The sequence below is a fragment of the Chlorocebus sabaeus genome, chromosome 2 (assembly GCF_047675955.1).
Source record: "Chlorocebus sabaeus isolate Y175 chromosome 2, mChlSab1.0.hap1, whole genome shotgun sequence".
NCBI lineage: Eukaryota > Metazoa > Chordata > Mammalia > Primates > Cercopithecidae > Chlorocebus > Chlorocebus sabaeus.
The window spans coordinates 89,674,760-89,680,984 of record NC_132905.1 but is presented as its reverse complement, the minus strand read 5'-3'; positions in this window follow the sequence as shown (position 1 = coordinate 89,680,984).

Sequence of the window (6,225 nt, the reverse complement as noted above, 5' to 3'; positions counted from 1 at the left end):
TCTATGGGTTATGTATCCATGGATTCAATCAACTGAGAATCAATATTCAGAAAATAAATGACATAGTGAAAAATAATAAAAAATTTAAATATATAGTATAACAAGTATTTACATAGCATTTACATTGTATTAGTTATTACAAGTAATCTAGAGAGGATTTAAAGTAGAGTCATGTACCCCATAATGACTTTTTGATCAACACCTGACTGCATGTATAAAGGTGATCCCGTAAGATTATAATACCTTATTTTTTCTGTACTTTGTCTATGTTTAGATATGCTTAGATGCCCAAATACTTAGCATTTTGCTACAGTTGCCTACAGCGTTCAGTACAGCAGCGTGCTGTACAGGGTTGTAGCTTAGGAGCAATAGGTAGTACCATCCAGCCCAGTTGTGTGGTAGGCTATACCATCTAGGTTTGTGTAAGTACAGTGTGATGTTCATCCGATGACAAAACCACCTAACGATAAATCCCTCAGAAGCATCCCTGTTGTTAAGTAACACTTGACTGCATAGAAGATGTGTATAGGTTATATGCAAATAATGTGCCATTTTATATAAGGGACTTGGGCATTTGTAGATAATCCTCAGGGTCCTGGAACCAATCCCATATGGATACTGAGTTGTGACTGTACTTGGTGTCTTATAAAAGCTAAGGTACGACCAGACCAAAAGAAGGTAAACTGAGCTGAGCATTTCTGCAGTTCTAGAGCAGCGAAGGGTTACTACCGTGCAGCACAATTTAGTGCATGCCATTTGCTTTTATGGAGGGCAGAAGATTGCTGAATGTTAGGTCACTGTGGCCAAGAATAAAGCTGAGCTTTGACCTCAGAAAGGAATTTGGCCTTGATTTCAAGAAGGCATTTAAAACAATAACCCAACACTTTGGAGTACCTAAATGGATGGTGGAAACTGCTAGAAAACCACAGGTAGTGTTTGCTCAAAAAGAAAGTGGTAGGAGGTGTGTGAAGGTAAGGGCAGAGAGAGGAGCCCCGAAGCCACTGGAAGGGCACACAAGTGCTCCAGAATTGCAATACTTATAACGATGAGGGACCTGTGAGAGGAGGAGGGTGACAACGAGAAAAGCTTGCGGCGAGAGAAGAACATGTTAAAAGATTCATGCGTGCAAAGCCTTGGGAGGATGTCCATATCGTGTCAAGGTAACACCGCCATTCTTTGAGAGAAAGGATTCAGAGATGCAGCCAACTTCCCAACACGGACATCCCTTTCTTGTACCTATTTAGTGGCTACTATCCATTTCCATCCCATTGCTGGACCCCCCTGGCCCCATTAGCTCTGCAGGGAAAGAATAGAAAATGCCCTAGACAAGTCGGATGCCCTCCTGGCTGCATGGCAGTCCAGGTTTTAGATGCATCATTGAAGTTTGGGGTGGGTGCCATCTGTACCTTCGGAACGCTGTGCTTCCCCTTGCCAGCACCCCGATCCCTATGGCGGAGAGGGCATTTCTCTGAGAGCACAGACTGGTGGATGAAGGCAGGGAGTGGTTACCTGTCTCTGTCTCTCACTTATCACCTTGTGTTGTCCGTGTCATTCAGTCTGGCTGTGCAGGATGTGGCTAATTACTCACTGGTCCCCTGCAGGAGTCCACCCATTTTGAGTCTCGCGCTGCTATTCATTTTTAAATTATTTCTCCCCTGAAATAAACTGAGACATAATTCCATGTCATAATAGAGACAAGAAGGAGTCCTCACTTCTTTTGAAATAGAACAATATCTAGTCAGTTTCTGGGATTTTTATTTTTAGCTGGACAGTGATATTGAAATGTGGGTTACCTCCGTTGCTTCCCATTGGAAACTTGGCTTATTGTGGTTTACTTTCTAGTTATCAATAGGACTAGCTCCAGGAATAATGAATACTCATAAAAGTGCCTTTATGCTCATCTCCTCAGTAAAGAGTTGTTCTCTTCTTGAATTTAAATACAATTAGGCAAAGGATTTATCTTTTAGTGAGCATTTTTTAAAGTCCCATGTATTGGACAGCATGATGCAACTTATTTAGTGTGGTTTAGTGGGAGTACTGTCAGTGAATTTTTCACTCGCTGAAATGGAAACCTCATGTCTGTTGTATTTAGCTGCTGAAAAACAATTTAAAAACTGCATGTAATCCCTGGAGTATCTGAAGTCAGGTGTTGCCGTTTCTTTTCTTATTTAAAATAGTGTCCCTAATTTTCTGTCTTTAGTATTGGTGTTCTCATAATAGTGTTACTGGGATTTTTAAAATCTGAAGCCTGATTTCAAGTCTTTTTCCTAAGTTAATATAGGAAAAGGTCAAAGTCAAATCCAAGACGTTTGTCTCCATTTCAAAGACAGAAAGACCAAGGTGACTTTTGACGTAATTTACATCTCACAAAATTATACAATACATTGCAATTGCTTATTTATTAGATTAGGCCCTGGAACCAATAACAAAGCTACTTAAAAATGTAAACAGTGAGGTATTGATTAAATCAGCCACGAGTGCATGTTGACTCCACAAAAATGCCAAAGCTTCTTATAACTCGGATCAGCACAATCTGACTCCGTTTATCCTCACCTCCTTTTAAAATTGTTTAAGCAATGTTACCACTTAATTGCTAACCCATCTGTAGCAGGAAACAATTATTCTGAATAAGCCCACGTACCACACTGGTTTTCCAGCAGATTATTTAAAAACAATATTTCCTTAAGATAACAATTTTGATAATGATGCAGGAAGGAAATATATTTGCAATTACGAACATGCTTTAGCACAACAAGCAATAAAAAGCTTAACACTGAGCCTTTGTGAATTAAATGCCTTAAATGCCGGAACAACATTGGACAAAAGTCATGGTTCTGCTGACACATTTATTTCTCAGTAAATGAAGACTGTTTAGATTTAATGCACTTGTGGTTAGCAATAGTTTAAAAGATCAATGTAAATTCGTTCTGAACTAGTAAATAAGGCTTTAATGAAACTTCTAACAGCATGCTCTCACACCTTAGGTCTCTTCATCATTTCGAGGTGACACAGCAGGATTTGCCTTGAGTTTGATGACACGCACCCAATGTTATGAAGTGTTTGACAGATTTTATTTGATGTTTATTTGATTTATGGGGTTGATATTGGATTTCAGCATCTCCTTATCAGCCTTTTGTTCACACTTAGCAGAGTGCTTATAAAGATAGTTTCTTCTAAATGTGCTTATTAATATAACATATATACTATTAATGAAAGTCAGTTTGGAACTGGGATCATTAAACATTTCCACTCCGCTAAATGAGGTAATGTATGAGAAAGCACTTTGCAAACTGTAAAGCCATATACAGATGTTAGTTATCATAATTATTGTTGTTACAGGAAACCCAGGTTTTATATATTATTATTCTGTTTTCCTTTAACACTTAATTCAAAGAGTAAATACAGGCAACCAATTTCCTTAAAAACCTGCTGCAGCTTTTTAAACAGTTCTGAGCGTTTCATTAGGGTTTATTGTAAGTCATGCATGATGCTATTAATTTTGTTTAGGCTTAAAAAAATTAACTGACATAATCAACATGACTCGTAACATTAAACTTTCCCAACATGAAACTTGCTTAAGAAGGTGCTTGGGAACTTTCACTTGGGCCTGGGAACCACGAAAGGAAGCGCATCCAAAAGTTCTTCTATAAGACGTCAAGATGCCGCCTGTTCCCTTTTCAGTCTTACTGTTAATTTGCCTTTTCTGTCCTTCACAGATGATGAACTTCATGAGTTACTTTGTGGGGATGCACTGAAAGGGAATTTTTTTTCTTTCTCTCTCTGTTTCTTTTTTAATCTGATTGAGGAGAGACATAGGGACTGGAAGACATTCACATGGCTATAAGTAAAAGTCAAGATACAATTGTTGAGGTAAAAACAAATGATTTCTTGCATTAGAATTTGACTCTTACCTTAATGATGTGAGGAAAGCTTGGCAAATTTTATGAAGAGTCAGAAAACTTACCCGTGGAAGTGGATGATCATGCTTTCTGCACAACACTCCTCTGTGGTAAATCAAGAGTTCAGTTTACTCTTTATCATATAAACCTCACAATATGATCATACTTGTTTTTCTGTTTGTTCTTGGTTTAAATATGTAATGAACACTGAAGAAATTACTAATGATTTATTTGATATTTAAACAAGTGAAGCAAATGTTTTAAATAAATAAAAGAACTCATTACCCAGTTCTGGGGCTTGGGATATACCAAATGCTCTTCCTTGTTGTATAGCTAAGAAGAAAACGTAAATGCTAAAAGGCAAATGAGTGGAAAGTACTTCTTTCCCTTGGTAATTCATACCCTAAAAGTGTTTAAGATGTAAAGCTTGTTAGTAGAGAAATACTGTAGCATGGCACATCCATTAGGAGGAGTAAAATAAACATAGTTGTTTGTGATTGGAAAGTAACGAAGCACAAATAACTCAGAACAAAATACTACAGCAAAATAGGGGAGGCATTAACTAAACTATATGGTCTGGGAGCTCCAACACCATGCTTTTCACAACTAAGGATTCAAAGGTAACTTGACTGTGGGGCCTATCAGCTCATTTAGAAAGTTCCAGAATGTATATCAATCCCAGAGAGCTGCCCAGAATTCTGGTGGGACAAGAAGGGCTTAATGTCCTAAACATCAGTATACTGGCTCCATGTCAGTATTACTCTGGCCATATTGAAACAGTCCCTATTGTCTTCAATCATGTTCATGTTTAAGGCTCCTTTTTCCATTCTAAGATTTCTTTTACATAATGAATGCTTTTCTAGTAAGTTCTACAATTAAATTCGTATAATTTTATAGCTTTTTAGTAACTCGCTTTTATCTTTCATAGTGGCTACTATTTCTTGAGAGTTTACAATACGCTAGGCACAGGGCAATGTGCTTTATGTTGATCTCATGTCACCTTCTGAATAATCCTATATAATCATTATATTGTCCCCATTTTCAGGTGAGGTAATTGAGGTTAAGCAAGGTCAAAGTCAAGTTCACTCAACTAAGTAGTGACACAGCTGGGATTAATGTTAGTGTCTGTCCTGCACTACTGCCTATTTATTTAAATAAACTACGTGACTGTATATCAGATGCTTAATGAAAGGTTTAGAATGGCCAAATGAATGAATTAGAAAAAAAGTCGCACTGCTAAGTCAGTTCTGTGACCATATGAAAAAAATCAAAGTAAAAATTATAAAGACAAGAAGAGAATAAAAATCAAAACCACATGAGTGCAGTTGCTGGGCACATCGTCACCGGGAATATTCTCTTTTGAAGTGAAGGAATATCAACTCTTAGGCCCTTCAGCGGCTTGATAATAACTTAAATGACAATGAAATGTATTTATATTAAAAATGATGTTTAATACCCTTGTTTCAGTTAGGACAGGTGACAGTACAGCCAGAACATCTCAGAGTAGAATATAAAACTTAACTTTTTTAAAAAAAAAATTCTATTCAATAGATTTGCTTTTCTGGATTCCCAATAACAACATAACAGACACTGAACAAAGGAATATTGTTAATGAGTTAATTGTCAGTTAATTCTGTATTTTATTTTTCTTGTTTGCCACGTGATAAATTACATGTAGTAGAGCTCGATTTTCTTATTCTTAAAGTAATTTTTGAGCCAAAGTATCCCTTTGTCTCAAAAATTATTTAATTGCCAGAAACAGTCATAAAAATAAGGGTTTTTTTCCCTATTAAAAACTTCAGAACGCAGACAATTTTTAGAAAGAAAGATGAGAAATCCTAATTTGGATACAAATAATTTGACTGCTAACTCAGTGGTAATCAGAACTGACTTTGTGACACACTGAAGTGCACTGAGGTTTTTAAAAGGAGGATGTGAACTTTCAACTCTTAAAATGTGTTTCAATTTGCTTCAAATTAAAAATAAGTATGTTCACAGTAGGGTATTGAAACTGTAAAATGTTGGCAGTGCTGGAAGTGCACATAATGTCCAATGAAAGAAGGAAAGCAGGAGTTGAAAAGGAAAAAGGAAGTAATTTTATTGAAACTAACACAATTATTTTATTTTTACTAAAAATAAAAGTAACCTTTTAACATGTGAAATATATGGAGAAGTGAATCTACTTACCAAATTTAAGCACACTGTACCAAACCAGTTAAAGTTAAAGCTACTAAGTTTGTCATTTTGATCATAATGGGTCGTTAGGGGAGCCTAGAAATAACAATCCTATTTTGTAAAAACAGTTTTGCTTCATAAGAGAAAGAAA